The sequence below is a fragment of the Lonchura striata genome, chromosome 1, assembly GCF_046129695.1.
Source record: "Lonchura striata isolate bLonStr1 chromosome 1, bLonStr1.mat, whole genome shotgun sequence".
Classification (NCBI taxonomy): Eukaryota; Metazoa; Chordata; class Aves; order Passeriformes; family Estrildidae; genus Lonchura; species Lonchura striata.
The window spans coordinates 28,523,352-28,541,459 of record NC_134603.1 but is presented as its reverse complement, the minus strand read 5'-3'; the positions used below and the strand labels follow the sequence as shown (position 1 = coordinate 28,541,459).

Here is an 18,108-nt window from a genome sequence, read left to right as displayed (position 1 = left end):
ACACAGGTAGCACCTGTCACTCAAATTAAACAGGTCCATAAATAAAACATGTAGCTATTTTTTATTACTAAGTTTAAAAAAATCTCTATGCTAAGAGCGAGACAGTCTGAATGAATGCTGAAGGTACACCTCACAAATTTCAGGGGAAAAAATATTTATAAAAGCACAACTGTCCATTTGAAGATCCCCCTCTCTATTCATTGACAACTGAATGAGGTGAGTAAGCTATAATGATATAAATAAGATACAATGAGATTAAAACGTTTTCTGGCCCTACATCTAGGATGTGTCCTTGAATACAGTGTTATGACATTCAGTGACTGAAAATAAACTCCTGTTATATATCCCCAAAAAAATAACTGAACATATCACACACAATACATAAGTTTGAGGCTGAACCAGCAAAAGTAAGGCTTTGAAGCACCGCAGAATTCCTATCTTAACCTTTGGAAAGAAGTGGTTATAGAAATTTCATTTCCAGTAGCCAGATTTTTGAAAATGAAATCTAGGGTAATACATAGTAAGAATAGGAAAAAAGAAATCTCAGACTTGGCAAAATAAGAGTGATAGTTTTTCCTACTTACCTATTAGTCCTGTCTTAAGTAGAAGGAAAAGGAAGGAAGAAGATACGTGAGCAGAAAGAAAATTAAAAAATAAAAGTGTGATCTCCTCAGAAAACTTTTCTGGGAAGTAGGAAAACCCTCTAAGCTCTTCTCAGCCTGGGAGTTTGAGCTGACAGCTTTTCAATTTCATCAGATATTTTGCCTTCTGTTCATAAATGCTGTATTCTACAATTAAACTAAATTTTATATGAGCGATATAATTTGCATTGTTAGGAAGTGAAGCTCTTTTTTGCTGACATTTCTTGTGTGTCTTTTTTTATCTCAAGGCCTATAGGTAAGATTAGGCTTCTCAACTTGGACAATAGACATAACAACATCACCATTGGCCATACATTGCTCAAGAAATGCATTGCTCAATTAATCCAAGAAAGTTTCTTTAGAAGCAGACTCCTGATTACATCTCAGATAAGATGTACTACCTGAACACTTTGCTGGCTGGCAGCTGGGACATTCAAGAATTCACTGCAACTTTGCTGGTTTAACTAGAGTCCATACTCCATTCATTGATTTAATCTTTTTACTTAAAGACCCTAAAGAGAATAAGTACGGATTTCTATTAAATGAAAATCCATCTGTAAAAAACAAAGGCATACTTTTTGGTGATTGTTTATTTTTACAAACTGCCCATGGGATTATTTAACCATGTTGCCATTCATTAGGGAAGAAAAACCCCACCAAAATCCCCAAAACTCCCATTTATTGTCATGCTCTTCTGTTATGCTATTCTTATTTCTCCATGTTGCAGTGTTACTGGTGAATTTTACTGTCAGATAGGAAAATAATTTGTGTGCTACTCACTTACATAAATTTCCTTAGGAAATGTATGTATCTTACCTCTTTAAAGGCCAGAGCAAAGTTCTGAAACAGCTGACAGTCTCATTACAGTACCTACTCTTACAAACAAGCTGTGATATGTAAGATTTGAAATATTACCATTACATCTTTAATAACTTTTTTCTTTTTATATATGTCAGCTTTATGCACCATCCTTTTATACTATTTACAGTAGCTGGGAACCATTTTACTATGTTCTACTATGGGTAAACTGAATTTACATGAGAAAAGTCTTTTCATTCTCCTGTTACTGTAATAATTTAAAATATATTTTCTCTTTCTTTGGTAGTAGGCTAGGTGACTTAATCAGGATCCAGAAGAAAGGGGACCTTGGATAGAAAAAAATGTGTAGCAATACTGTCCCAAGTATGACTGACTCAGTCCACATAATTTTGTGTTATTAAGAGATACATAGAAGATTTTTGGGGTAAAAGCCCAAGGAAGTGAGTGATAAAACCCTTGAACAATACCAGAAGTTAAATAGAGTTCAAAAACAGGTGGGAAAGAAAAAATACCAGAAAAAAAGAGAGTATTTTTACATTTTCATTATTGAAAAAACCCTAGAGTTTTAAGAGTAACTCATAATTATGCCTTAAACTTAAGACAAGTAGTTAAATACAGTCTCTCAAAAGTGCTAATAGATTTCACGGAGGTTTTTTTTTAACTCTTCTCTGAGTTATACCAGTGCAGAAAAATATCCTGAAGTCTGTGCAAACCAATGAGATGAAAATTCCTAGCAAAGTTTGTAGAGTTGTATCAGCATTTATGAGTAGTCATTGCATGAAAAATCTGCAAATCATGGATGGATGGACATCACCATTAATAACCCAGAAGATGACAGAATAAGGTTTTTAATAACTCTTATGGGAGATGATGAAGCAAGAAAGTAGTGAGTACCAATTACAATGGAGAGAAGGTTACAGTGAGTTCTGAAATTAGAAATATAGGGAGGGAATAATAAACATGGCTGGATGAAGAGGGAGTTAACTGGAGAAAATTGAACAGAGAATAGAAATATGTTTTAGACACAGTATAAAATTTTTAAATAGCGCAAATTGTCACACACTGATATTGATTTACCATATTATATTATATATATCATATTACTCACAGTGCTTTAGTGCCTACTAAAGCATGTGTTAACTGATGCAGTTTCTGCTGTTGGCATTTGTTGACAATGATTATGATACACCATGCAGTCATATGCTGAACTTATAAAAGCAGAAAAAGTCATTAAATAAAAAGAAAATTTTCAACAAGAGTTACCTTTGAGGTAATTAAAACAACCTTTCAAATGTTACTGGAAAGAAAGCAAGGATGAGCATCATAGAGTGTGTTCAGAAAAAAACAATTAGCCAAAGGGAGAAGTAAGGGTTTTTGACTTGACACATGAAAAACTTACTGTATCACGTACTTTCTGCACAGATTGTTTTCTCTTATACTAAAAATTCTTAATGTTTATCTACTTCTCAAACTAGCATTAAGGATAGGAAAATAAATTCTTGAGTTGATTTAAAGTATCTCTGTATTACATATTCTTGTTTCACTGGAAAAAAAATAACTCAAGTAGCCAGTTTGATGATGTTATATTTCTTCTGAGCAGTACTGTTCTAATTCTGGTTTGTTTTCATAAATAAATACTCCCACAAGGATTGCCAGAGGAAATTTTCCCCACATTTTCTCCAAGATCAAAAGGCAATGTTTGTTTAGATCCTTTCTTACTGTTCATTAGAAAGAAAGAAAAACACTAAGTCTGTTTAAATTCTGTCTCAGAGAGTATTTATAAGAGATATGATATAGGGGAATACATGGATCAGCTGTCTCTTTGTGGCTCCTTCTCTTTCATCTCTTCCAGCTTCCACAATTAGCATGTTATGGATAGAAGAATAGAATAAAGAATGGAGAAGTATTTTCTTCTATTGTAAGCATATGATTTATTGGGCAGGTTTTTGTAAGACTGAATACATACAAAACATAAAGGCTGCCAGTAGAGCAAGCAGACCTTTAAGCTGAAATATGTCTGTTGTGCTTCTCTACAAAAACAGACAAATGGGCTAAAATATGCCATGTCTCAGTTCACAAGAGAAACTAAAACATACAGGTTGTTTTCTCATTCCTGTAAACAAATCTGTTCAGTTAATAGTTGAATTAATGAAAATCTATATTATATGAGTGCTTGGGATTTGGTCACAGAAGGTGGACAGGAAAATAAAAATAAATACATTCTGCCTAAAAATCAGACAAAAATCTTAACAGACATAAAAAGAAATCCCTAGAAACTATGGATATCTATAAAACTTGTTAGAGAAACAACAATATTCTACTTATGAAATTACCTTTGCAAAAGAGAAATACTTATATTCATTATTTCTAGAAATTCAACCACTCTGAAATTGTGACTGAAGCACATTGAAGAGAAAGATATGATTGTAGAACTGATTTGTGCATAAGATCCTTGCTGCTACAAATATTTTGGAAAATATTTAAGAATGCATATTTCAAGATGTAAACATTTTCTGAAATAAAATATTTTTATGGTTGTAAAGTTAATAGTACCAGTAACCAAAGAGTGACTCAAGAGCAGTCTTGTTGGGTAAGATGTTTTTATCATACCTGCCATTGAGAAGTTGTCTCCATGTTTTTCAGAAAAAAATGACAGAATTTTGCTAAGATATATACAAAACGTCAACTTGAAAAACTCCTTTCCAAAGACCAGAAATATGGATAGAATGTGCCTATGCAGGTTATATTGAATGTGATATTTTTCAAATCATGAACTCAAGCTACAAGATCAAATGGGAGGCCTGAGACAGATGGTTCATAAGGTTGTTATGGAGAAAGCAGTGCTCAAATGGGTCAGCAGGAATGGAAAAGATATTTTTATTCTGCAAGATGAAAAAGATGTCATATATATCACTATCAATGTAACACAAGCTCTTTATTAAACATACATATGAACATCTAAAAGAAAAATCCATCAAAGTAGGATGGACTGTGGACTATATGAACCCCTTAATTTTATACAACATTTTCTTCTTCATGCTGGTGGGGTATTTTTAGCATTTTCAAAATACTTTGGCTACAGTTCACAAAACCCCCAATGAGTTACTGGTTTGAACTAGACTTTCTTTTGTCTGTTCAAGGTTAGAACCTGGTAAATCTTTCATGAACAGATATGAGGCTGATCTTAAAGACAGTTTTACCAGCATAGTGATATTACAATTATTAATATGCAGTTATTTTTGAAATAGTTAAGAAGCTTTGACTTTGTTAACTTACAATTCAGTGAAAAAACCCAATAATCTAAGGGCAGTGCAAAATTTTGAAACAGTCTATTGATTTTAAAATTATGAATATCTATTTTGAAATATATAAATGCTCATAAAGTAAGCATTTGAGAATCATTCTGGAAGCAATAGAAATTTTAACATTGTTACCAGTTCTTTACTAGGGATTGCAAAGTAGAAATTACCTGAGTTTTGTAACTTTGATATAAAGATTTCAACAATTTGATAACACTACAAAGCGTGCAATATTTTTCTTCTGATTAAAAAATATTTGCTGTAAAATATGCTGCATTTCTGTAAAATGGATTTTTAAAAATTGCTAGTGACTTTCAAGATGTTTTTGCAAAGTTCACAAAATAGAAGAAAAACATAATAGGACATAACAATTGATGGAATTGGCAGCTGCTATGTGTACTGTATGCTTAATATATTGTTAAAATTGTAAACCAAAAACTGCAAATCTTAATAAACCTGAACTTTTATAGAAAAAATTCCTGAACCTTGCATGGTTTAGACAGTGTAATCAATGGAAACATCATTGTGATTAAAGCATGACAGTATGATTCATAAAGTGTATACTTTATGAAACAATTTATTATTTATTACAAAACCATATTTTATGCAATATTTATATGAAATTAGGAGTTAAGATGAACATGGTAACCTTGTCTCACTGTTAAAAATTTGAATGGAAGGTGCATTACACAGAAATTTTAAAGGCTCATGACTTGGTCAGATTTACTTGAGTTGATGAATACAGAAATAATTTAACCCCTGATTCAAAGTATGGAGAAGTTACAGTTTCTTATAAGAAAAAAAACTACTAAGTAAAAGTGTTTTTAAAAATTCAGCACCTCACATCACTAGAATCTGAAGATTCCATCTACTCATTTGGAAAAGTGGAATCTGTTTCTCAAAATGCATTCTTCTGAACACCTGACTAAGTCTGCCACTGACTAATAGGACCACCTTGGAACATAACTGTGTTTTTAGCAAGAAGATTTTTTTATTATCTAGTTAAGATTTCCTTGCATTTCACCTGAACTTGTAATTTAACTTTAAGATTGTATGCTATCATCTGTAATGGAGATGATTTTTAAAAAATTGCTTCCTTTTAATACACTTACACTGAAAACCAGAATGAATGAAAATAGAAATTCAAAAATCAACATGTAGCTAACTTTGACTTAATTTGTGAGAGGCATATCAATAAATGATCAGAGAAAAGGATGCAATAAGAAAATTTTCACAGCCTCTGAAATAGATCACTTTATCCATAATTTTGCAGTCACATAATTAGAAAAAGAGTAAATTCTTGCAATCAAGATGATGAATATTTTTTTCTGATCACTAATTATGTGTAGTTGAACAAGAGCAGGAATTGATGCAGTATATCTCAGTGGAAATTGTGTCTGATTACAAGACATTTATTTAGTTGGGTATGTTTCAATAAAAAAATTTTTTTTCCTGTGGAGGTTTATAAATGATAAAATAAGCTCGGGAGGTGCACAGCCATAATATGAAAAGGATCAGATAAATGAGTACACTAGAAATTCTGTTTAGATATATCAACGTTGGATATTTATGAGGGCACTCACATTGGGCACCAATTAAAAATGGGGGAGTTGGATGGTGGGTGCTGCTGCCTATTTTCTGTTCCCAGCAAACATCTCCTGTAGGAAAGCAGATTTGGTTAACATTCAGGCAACGCAGTCAGATCCACACACAACACTCAGCACAGCTCACTGGCTCAGCGAGAGAGGCAGAAGGCTCTTTGCAGGATTTTATTCCAGCAGGGTTTATTACATGTGGTGGCTGAAGGAAACCCAGGCAAAAGAGAGCAACCAGGCATTGCAGACAGTTTAAGAAGGGGAATGGATGGGGGCGGAACTAAGGGCAGGGCAAAAGGGATTGGTGTCCAGGGGAAAGGGGTCGCCACCAGGAGCACCCAGCTAGTGAGGAAACAGGGACAGGAGAAACCAGAAGTTGTGAAATATAGGGATCAGTGGGACAGAGGTCCATGGGGGAGTCTTGTCTTTTCTTTTTTCTATGGTAAGTCTTTCCAAGGCAATGCCCTTGGGAATTAGCTGTGGGGAGAGAGTTCATGGGATGCTACACTAATATAAATAAGGCAAGCACATGAATCTCACAGGACCCTGGCCTACTAAATGGCAGAAAAATTTCTTTCCTAGAAGAATATTTAACCCACTCACATAAATACAAAAGTTAAAGATTTCTGTGAGATATTGAGATGAAGTCCAAAATTCTACAGCACTCTTGTCTTCCTAACTTTCCCCTTCTTAAGCATGTTCTGTTTTGTACTGAAACCTTTTCTCTGGGAAGCATTTGCTGTTCCAATGATAAGCTACAACTCTTAGAAATCTCTGGAATTTCTTTGAAAAATATAGTGCATTGGTGTTCTATTTTAAAAAGTAACTTTCTGCTTTGGATCACAGTAAGCCATCCTACAGATTGTGCTGCAGGCCAGCCACTTACTTATTTTTAAATGCTTTCTGCAAAGACACAAGGAATCAGAGAACATTCATATTTAGAGGAATATTTTTTTTCTTATTCTTTTGGTCTGTTCATATTTTCAAGCAGCACTTACATCCTGCTGAAAGTTAATAGAAAATTTTTGTCCCCATACCTACAAATCTTCTCCAATGATTCTTATTAATAGTCTATTACATAATTTGAATATTTGTATGAGGGCTGAATTTATGCTACATTATTAAACAAGATCAAGTATTTTTTTCCTGTCCTCAACTTTTTACTTTCTTTTCATGCCTCGTCATAGTTTTATTTACTTTGAAAAAGTAACACTCAAAATTTTAATGAAATGTACTTATGTCCTACATATAGCAACATGTTTTAGTGTATTTTCATACTGCCAACAGAAGTATAAATCTGGATGAAATGCCCTTGTTTAACAAAAATAGTCAGTAATTGTTTTCTTAGCATATTTTAAATGCAAGAAAAGACTTTTCCTTGTCACTTGCATTTTTTATTTTGTGTAGGATCATTGTGCCGTAAATATTCCACAAAGAAATTGCAGTGAAAATATTACTCTGCTTTCACCAATCCTAATACTGTTTAAAGTGCTTTTGGTGCCTTGGTGCTTTGATTGGCATTGAGCAACATTATTTTATACTTTGTCTTTTATCTAAGTGTCTTGATCTTGTATATAGAACATATTCTCAATTAGATTTTTTCAGGCTTTCAGTCTTAATAAGATGATCAAAATTGCATATATTTATATCTGCTTTCTTAATGTCCATAAAATCCTGCTGCATTAAAATTTCGGCTACTTGCTGAATTTTGATTATTGACCAGTTTACCATATGTCAGTTATCATATGTCAGGCTGATAACTTGCCATAAATTTTCTTACTAGTCTTAAATATGGCAAAATATTTATCCATCTTCCTAATGGGTAAGTTGGTGCTACCTAGATAATGGCTGTCTGCTTTAGTTTGATTGATTTCCAAAGTTTAGAGAGTGCAGTGTAAGCTATAAACACATTACATTTTCCTGTCTTTTCAATAGCTTCAGCTTGTATCACCAGACATTTTCACAACTGAGCTATTTCAATTCAATATTGACTGTAGATGCATATCCACACTGGCTTTCTTTTATGACAAAATGAGTTCATCTTAAGCCTATGACTAAAATAAATTTGGGTTGTTTTTCTGACCCAATGGTAATTCCGCCATACATTTCCAGAATGTTTAATGTTGCTAGTGAAGTTTTATTCCATCTATTCAGATGCTTCAGAATTATTTAATTTCTGAACTTCATAATAAAAGGAAAACAGGATACAACAACATAGAAAGACATGGAATTCATTATGTGGATAATACACTAATAATAATATCCAGCATTGTGGTAGCAGCTCTCTGGCCACAGAGAGCAACACAACTTTCCCAGGCATCATCCTGGGAAAGGCTGTGAGAAGGTCAGAGAAAAGAATGGTAAACAATTATCTTCACTTGCTGCACCTGTTGTGAACATGTGTATGTGTTATGGAGATTTGTTTACCAAAGAAATCACTAAAGGGTGATTTCTTAGTTGGCCAATGGTGATGGTGTTTGGATTGAAGGACCATTTGGGTCCACCTGTATTGTGACTGTCTGTAAGGGAGATGGGTTTCTTAATTAGTATAACAAAGTGATTGATCAGTGTTCTGTGAATCATGGAGTCAATGCTAATTATTACTGTCTGGGGGCCTTTGATGACAGAACATGTTTAAAAAATAAAACTGAATTACTTATTAAAGTTAGAATTGAAGAGTCGTAATCAAATGCTATGTTTGCATGAGGACACAAAAATAATAAAATCAACATTGTTGCTTGAACAAAAATTCTAGTGTAGTATTCATTTTTATATGGCAGCTTTCAAGCTTAAATAATGCATCTTGGTTTCAGAAGTTTGTGCAGTGATAGAAGTGTCAATTAATTTGCCTAAATAAAGTCACCTAATACCATTATGTTCCAGAGCATCATGCCTGTCCTCCAGCTGCTGGGCTGTACTAAGTAGCAAAGGTAATTTGTAGATTGTAGGTTGTTTTTGCTGATCCTGTGCAGAGTCTCTGGTACAACTTGTGTTTCAAGTAGCAACAGGTGCTGATGCTTTGGCAACTGAAGTAAGTCTGTACTATAGAAATCATATTGAGGATCATACCTGATGTGAAAAGTTGTTAGTTCTTGCATAAATGATATAGTGAAGATGATATATTCTCTTGGTTTACATGAGTTTCACTTAAACTAATTTCATTCATGACTTCATGTGGGTTAAATCCACTTTGTAGTTATGTTTGTTTAAAAAAATCTTTGTGCTTTGTAGAAGAAACCAATGTGAGGAATTCTTTACCAGAAACTGCATGATGTAAAAGTTATTACGTATTTTGGGAAGCTATGTATTAGCAGGTTCATTATCTTGTAGCATGGTACCCATTCCTATTACCAAGGTCCTAATTTATAGGAAATTGTCTTTATGTACCTATGAAGAAATTTCAACATTGTAACTCAATTAGCTAGAAAACTAAGAAAAACTGTCAAAGAAATGTGCTTCTAATTTCAACTACTAAATTCAGAAAAAATATTGGAAGTAAGAATAACCAATGTAGGTAGGATGTCTTTCTGGCCATTAGAGAAAGAGACACATAAGAGGATTTGATGTTTGAAAAGAATAAGAATTAGAGTATGTGACAACTACTGGGCTTTGAGAAGGGATTCTACACCCTTTAATCTGCAAATCAACATTTCACATTTAATTAATAGTTGAAAACATGACCTTTATTAAATATATAGCAATCTCTTAATTATTAATGATACAATTTGAATGCCATTATAATACATGTATAATATTAGTGCATAATTATCCATTTGCATAATCGAATTATAGCATGGATGTATGCTAAGAATGACAGTAAAGAATGAGTTTAGCCAGCTCTCGACACTAGGCTTTTTCCATTAACGTAGGACAACTGAGGTCAACATCAGGTTTAAAAAGAGAATGTAGAAGAAGAATCTAGTCTTAGATAACTGGCTAATCACCTTATTTTCTGTGGTGGTTATTGTACCTCATCTTCTACGTGCCACACCTGTAACAAGTGACACTTGCTGACAGAATGGTGTGAACTAGAGTTGTATCTTCATGTGATTCCTGTCTCTCTGTTGACTGCAGCAGTTTGTTTCCCTTTTGCTCTGTCTCCATCCTTTAAACTCTGTAGTCACTAAAACTAGAGCAGAAAAAGAATTAATTAAAATTTGGTAGGTTTTTCCCCCCTTTCACTTCAAAATGTGTTATTAACTAGTGTGTTGATAATGCTATTACAATATGGGAAAAGATAATAAATAAGCCCTAATAAAAAACCTTTATGAAATCAAGATGTTTTATTTATACATAATCTTATTTCAATAGATGGTAAGGATTAACTCTAAAATCATGTGTGTGTCTGGTTATTTTTGTTACTACTTTATTACTTGTGAGATAATCTGATCTTTGTTGTGCAAAAGACCAAAAGAATAATCTCATCTTGAACCACAAAGAGAAGAATTTTGTTCTCAGCAGGAAGACTAGATGTGGGTAAAAAAATTAAAATTTTCCTAAAGGCCATCCCATTAAAAAAAAAATTATTATCAAGAGAATATCTTATAGCAGGTTGGATTTGATCTTTGCTTGTTTGTTTCTATCTCCTTTGCCGTTTAAAACAACATACTAAACCCACTTCAGTGTGAGCTAACATGCTACTGTGACACTGTAATCAATTAATGCCCTTAGCCTACCTCCTCACCTTCCTGTTGGTTGATTTGTAAGCATAATTCAGGTCAAAAAGCACTAATTGCAAGCTCATTCAGTAATCCACCTCTATTTTAGACAATTTATAAAAAGTAACCCCCCTGTAAAACACCAGTCTCCATACATAATAGTTTTATTAAGAGCAAATATTTGAATATGTAGATATGCTGCTTCCTCTAGCAGAATACCTACAGAGTATTAAGGTATATGCAAACAGTGTGCCAGACAATAAATAGTTGCATAGCATCCCTTTCATAAATATTTGATCAGAGAAGTGGAACCAACATTTTTCACAGTTCTATACTGTTTTCAGTCCTTGGTGTATTTGTATAGATATGCACATATCAAGTATTGATATTCACATAGAGCCATATTTAAAAGGTATGGGGTTTGTAGACCCTCCCTGACCTCTAAAGGTTTGACTTAAAGCTGAATTGACAACAAGCTGACACATTGTTACAGCAATATGAGTCAGGGGGATCCAAACACCCCTCTATGCATGACAGGGCTTTATAAAATATGATTTCCTGTTTCAGACCTGCTCTTCATCTCTGCAAAATTATTTTAAAAGCATTCTTCCATAGAATTAGAGGAGAATCTAAAAGTATATGTACTTATACTAAAGTACCAAAAATACATTGCTTTGGGCTATGCTTGGTGTCAAACTTGTCTTTTCATCCTCCATCACAAAGAATTTCTTTGTGGTCCAGCTGAAGTTGACCTATTCTATTCAGAGATGTAAAGATCAAAGGGAGAATTATGACCACCCAACTCCTCATTTGAAGCACAAAGCAGAAAGATAAATAAGAACAAGAAGAGTGAGGTTTAATTTTGATTTTTGTGGATTTTTGTTGATAGTGGGTAAACCGAAATGACCAGAGCATGTACTCAGGGGAGTCAAACTTGCTTTTTGCTGTTGCTTGCTTTGGAATTTTTGTGCTTTAATACTCCCTCTAATAATTGGCAAAATTGTTGGAAATAGAATCCTATGTCAAAAAAATTGAGACATATTTTGACAAAAAGTTATTTACCTCGGTCTCAATATATCTTTTAGCATGTAATTCAGCATGTTGCTCCATTTCAATGGTTATTTTTCACAAAAAAGAAAATGTGCTTATTTCAAGACTGAAAATTTAATATGTTTCTTTTCCTTTTGACAATTTACTCTACAGTCTTACAACATTTTTTGCCATTACCAGACACTCCCTTTTCCAAAATCCTCTGATCTCAAGGATAGCTAAAGTCAATAATCCTGAAAAGCCTTCCTGCTTGGAGCTTCTACTATAATTTCTGTTGGGAAGCATAAATAAGGTAATCATAATTATATAGAGTATAAATAATTTAATTATATTGATTATACTCTTATAATAATGACACCTTCATCTGTCAAAAATTCTCACAAATGTATTGATCTTAAGCTACAAAATAATATCCAGAGCTAACCAGCATGATATTTTCCATTCATGGTCTCTGAACTATCTATTTTGCAATAACATGGTCCTTGGAATGATAAGTTGCAGATACTGTAACTAAAACTTTGCAGAATAGTGATTGTAATGCATGCCAAAATTAGAGAAACAACTTAGACTTACCTTTGTAAAAGCCACTTTCTGACCAATATTAGTTCACCTGGGCCAATATGTGTTAAACCAATGTTATCCTGAAGTGTCAGCTCACTTAATTCTAAAGTTCTGAGGCTACTTCAAACAGTTACAGCAGCATGGTTTAAGGAGACTTGACTAATGTTTTAAAGCTCTGAATTGTTTAGGTTTTCATTTAAATATGCCCGTCGGTTTGACTGCTTAAAATAGTCTTTGTAAGTTGTAGATGCATTCCAGTGTGTATATTATTTATGAAAAATACTTCTATGTTTCATCAGCTAACCTTGACCTCCCCTTAACCTACCTATTTAAGTTTAAATTTATATTATTGAAAAAGTGCTCCTGGACTATCACTTAAAATACAGCGTCATGTTTCTGATGAATAGAAGCAGACAGGCATAAAATGTGGACCATGACTAAGTCACCTGGTATTGTTGAGGCACTTCACATCAGTTTGCATTAAAGCACATATGTCAGCTGGTGTCAAAGGGAGATTCTTCTGAATTTTTCACTTATAAATGGATAAGCAACAGGAAATAACACAAGCATTGACCTCAACCAAACTGGCTGTGCTCATAAACAAAGAGAATAACTGCTATCATCCATTATCCATTAAATACTCTTCACAATTTTCAATTGCTTTTTCATAATTTCCTATTTTATTCTCTTTTGATGGCACCTGACCAACACTAGAAAACACAGAGATTGATTCTGGCTTATGTGACAGTCTGTGGGTATTCACACTAAAACTGGTAAAGATCTGTGAAAAGCAGGTTCACATTAAGGACCTGGGAGAAGAGGTTCTTAGTCATGTTAAGAGACCTTTGCCCAGTCACTCTTCTGGTGAGCAGAGGGTCTCTGAGAGAAATCATATAATAATAATTTTAGTCTCAAGGCTAATCCTAGCTGTGTTTCCTGGCCCTGCTGCTGTGGCAGTTAGCATGAGTTACTTGAAGTTAGGATAGCTTTCAGCATGATCTGATGAACCTTGACTTTTTGCTGTAACAGAGCAGATGAAATATGGTACAAACCTGTTACAAAGAACAGAGTAGTTTTGGTGTGCTTAAGGAAATATATAGACAAAGAACACACCCAGTCTGCTGGACATGTCCAGAAGTTACATGAACAGGAAAATTGGGAGCACTGGCAACGGCTGCAACAAATCATAACAAACCAGTGCAATTTGGGAAAGCAAGAATCCTTGGCAAGATATTCTGTATTCAAATGTATACCTATAACCATTTAAGAATAGTGGAAGTAGACCTAAAAAACACATTGTTGAGGAACCCAGTGACACTCAGGATCCAGGACTGTGTCTCTAACCTCCAGGAAACACAGGTCCTCACAGCTCTGGATCATACACTGCAGCACAGACATCACTGCACTGACCTACATGACCTTCCTCCTGGCTCGTTGTCTCACAGGCTGGAAAAGTCACACAGTAACACCACACATCTGTGATGTGTTTTGGTATATATACCCATTTATCTACATTATCATCTGCTCTTAAAATTTCTTCACAGAAAGAAAGGTCTTTCTTTTTGTTTGTAAGATCAGAAGTTTAGTTAGGTAGACAGTTTCTTGGAGCAGCCTAACCATGTTTATAGCCAGCAAACATATCTTTGTTCTTGTGTTATCATTGTCCTCTAAGTGAAATGTTTCTTCTCCCTGAAAAGAGATAATTTCTTTCTCTTTGAAACTTGATGAGAAAACTATATTCTCTGCAAGCACTTAGAAGGTTCCCATTGTTTTGCTCTCATTTTATGATGGACACTTCATCTCCTTCCTGGAAATATTCCTGGTAATGATAGTCTTCCAGCTAGAATTAATCTCTCTGAATATTAGCAACAAAAATATAGTCCTGTATTCCTGTATACTGTATAATGGTACTAATATTTTTTTGTATTTGAAATAGATGCCCTGATACAGCCCTGGGGGTTTTTTTCATTATCACATCACATAGGCAGATTTTATATTCAGTGATGAGCTTAAGGTTTATAACACCTCCTCATTGACCTTTACAGAGATATAGTTTTTATTTTGCACTATTAAATGTCATTTTATTCCTATTTTTTAATGTCACCTAGTTCTTGCTGATAACCTGAGCCTTATGTTTAGACAGTACTTTCAAACTCAGAGCCATTGACACATTTTGTTAGTTGCCAATTTTTATCTCAGAGTTACTAATGGAAAGAATCTTAACAACAAACATCAAGATATTAAAATAATCTTACTACTCCAATAATCTTTTTACTCCAATTATCTTCCCTTAATAAATGTCTCATGATCTTGGTTTTAGCTTGGATTATGAAAGTAAAAGAAATGTGGTCATCCTGTTAAAATATGAAAATGGAACGCCAAAGTTTTGATATAGTTCTTAATATAGTCTTTCCTAATAGTTTTATATCTCAGTTGTAACTAACTGTGTATTTTAAATTTATTTTTCTTTTCCTTAAAATTAGATAAATTTCAATATATGAAGCCTTTTCAGATAAGCAAAGATGAAATTTTACTTGTGTTTTATGGCTTTTTTTTAGTTTTATTATAGCAAGGGGAAAAGGAGGAAAAAAAGAGAAAAAAGAATTGAAAAAATTGAAAGCAATTATTAAAGTGGATCATTGTATTGAGAAAAAAAAAATTTTTTTTGAGTGCAGCATTTTTTTTCTATGCAAAATAGCAACAGTAATTCTCCGTTTGTTTTAAGTGTCAGTACAGGTCCAGGGAGACAGTCATGTCAAACTGATGGAAATTTATTTCAATGCAACTATGCTATGAGATATTGTTAAAAGACAATGTTAAAAGGATGTCAGTAAGAAACCCAACAATATGGAGATCCAATAAGGTGCTAATCTAAAGGTTTCTGATGTAGGGATTTGGAGATCATGTTACATTGACAAGATAACAGAATGGTATCTGCAAATTACATTTCTATTTAAAATCAGAATATTAAATCAACATCATATTAAGAAATATCATGAAAAAGCAATAAAATTAAAGCTATATTGATCATCCCTTAAGCAACCTGCTGCCTATGAACTAAGTAGACAATTGAGGACAATTGGTTGTATACTAAGCAAAGTATTTGGAACCTGCTGAAAGTTAAGCTAGCCAAACCCAGATTCTGTAGTAATAGCTCTCAGGAGCTGTCCTGACAAGATACTTGTATTTCCTAAATGGAACATGGAAAGAAGCCTGTTCTGTGAAATCCCACCCTGAAGGAAGTTATTATGACAATATCAAAACTAGCCCCATAAAATAATATGCCAGTCTGGGCTGCTTCTGATCTGTTTCCTCCTAGTCACACCCAAAATTTTATGTCAGCTTTCTAGAAGTAGAAAAATACCAAATATCGAACATTTTTTATCTTTTGGGAAAGTCTACTTCCTCTCCATGCTCTTCAGGGAGGCTCTTGCACTACAAGCTCTCCCAAAGTTGATACCAGCTCTGTTTACTTTTGCTGTCAAACAACGCGTGCTATGACATGGTTTCTGCTGCACTGCTCTCAACAGTCCTTCTGACAGACCGTGCCAATTTGTTTGCTTGGACACAGACAGACAGGAGAATTTATTTCATCTTCATTGCTGATTGTGTTTCTGTTTACTCTTCCCCCTTTCTCCTTTCTTTTCAGTGCCTTTTTACAGGACCCTTTTCATCAGATTGTCTTGGAATCTGATGCTGCAACTTCCACTTCAAACTTGCTCCTCTCAATATCTGGATAAATATGCAATTATTGTCTCAATTTTCAAGTAAATTCAAGCCAATTATTATCTTCATTACTCTTTATAATTATTAAAGGAATAGGAGAAGACTCTGCTTCACGGCTAAACATAATGAAATCCACACTATTACTAAATCTTTATATTAGTAATTTCACAGTTTAATATCTTTGAATCCACTGAAGAACTGAATTTTCTGAGCTTTGTTTCAGGTTTTCTGGTACTAATTTTTTGCATGAAGAAAGAGCACAGGCCAAAAAAGTTTCTGAGCATGCAGAATTTCTTTGAAAATCAGTGTTCTACTAGTTAATTCTTTTGTAAGAGTGAACGGAAAACAAGAGCAAAATAAAGTGTCTACATTGTATTCATTGCACTACATTGCATTTGCTAAAAATAAAATACTGTTGCAAAATTAATTACACCTCTTCCTTGAAAGTCATACATTTATTATAGCATATTAAAACCAAAATGAAAATCTTTTCTGAGCCTTCTTGGAACAGAATCATCTATTTTAAAGACTAACAATAAATTGTTTGCATGACAACAAACTCTAAAATATTTGAAAATTTCAAAATCATTATGACTATTGGAAAACAGCTGAAACATTTAAAAGACAAAAAACTGAGGATATCACTCAGAACAAATTACTCCTACATGGTTAAACTTTACAATATAAGGAAAATATAGTTATGTAAGTTAGAGGTTCTTGTGAGAAATTTCTGCTTAATATTTACCTCTCTGTTTTTAGAATTATTTCTTTTTGTTTGATAATTTAAAAAAAAGTAGAGAGAAAAAAAAAAAGGTGGCATCACTTAAACATAATAATTTTAATAGCAACTGTTGAAAGGTTACCTATAACTTATTTATAATCAAATATTTTCGTTTGGATCTTTTGTTATGAAGGAAAGAACCAAAAGTTTTCTCAGCAATATAGTACTTCAAAAGACGCAGCAGAAATTTGAGAAAAACAATTAGTATGAATAACTTAATCTTCATTTTGAAGAACAGCTTATTACTTGAAATCTGTTTCTTCTAACTTAATGTGAATACCAAGGAGGAATCTGTGAAAAGGTTTCTGATGTCTTTTGTGTCAGATATTAGTCTCAAGAGTCAGAGAAGAATGGGACATTCATAGCAAGTTAGGTATTTTCTCTACAGGCATATTATCCCAAATTAGTTTTGTGAGATGCTAGAGCTGGGCAAAGATGTCTGAAAGTGATGTTGCATTAGCACTTATTAAAGGAATGTATCACAGTTCCTTCTTCTAGTTTCTGGCACCATTCCCCTTAGATTTGAGTTTTCTTGTATTTATTACATCAGTGTATTGCTTTTGCATTCAATAATTAACTTTGCTGTTAAAAAGTTTTCAGCATATGTTTGAAATAATTAATGTTAATTGCTGCATGAACTTTGAGTGATCCACCAGGAATGAGTTAGTTCCAAAAAGAACATTTTCCATCTGAGTACACAGTCATTAAAATACATTAATCTACTAATCCTTATACCTGTGTGCTGTTTCCCTTTTCTTTTGCCAATAAAATAAAAACAACAACAACAACAACCACAAATTGTGCCAGAATAGCTGTTGATCTTGATTTTATACATAAGAATTCAGGAGAATATATTTTAAAACTTGGGCTTAGAACTTCCCCAAGGCTGATGGTAAATAATGTCAATATTTGAAAAACTAAGAAGCCTCAGTGCTTTTATATTTTTAAATATGGAATATTTTGTTAATAATTAGCTGA

The 18,108-nt window shown here is 33.4% G+C and overlaps 1 long non-coding RNA gene across 1 annotated transcript in view; it reads right to left on the bottom strand.

The window, feature by feature from the left end:
- Window positions 1–9,957: 9,957 nt before the first annotated feature.
- The window catches only part of LOC110481794 (uncharacterized), a 47,340-nt gene continuing 39,189 nt past the window's right edge, over window positions 9,958–18,108 (bottom strand). The window contains exon 3 of the long non-coding RNA XR_002467312.3: window positions 9,958–10,483. This is a non-coding gene — a long non-coding RNA (uncharacterized LOC110481794). The remainder of the gene's footprint in view (window positions 10,484–18,108) is intronic.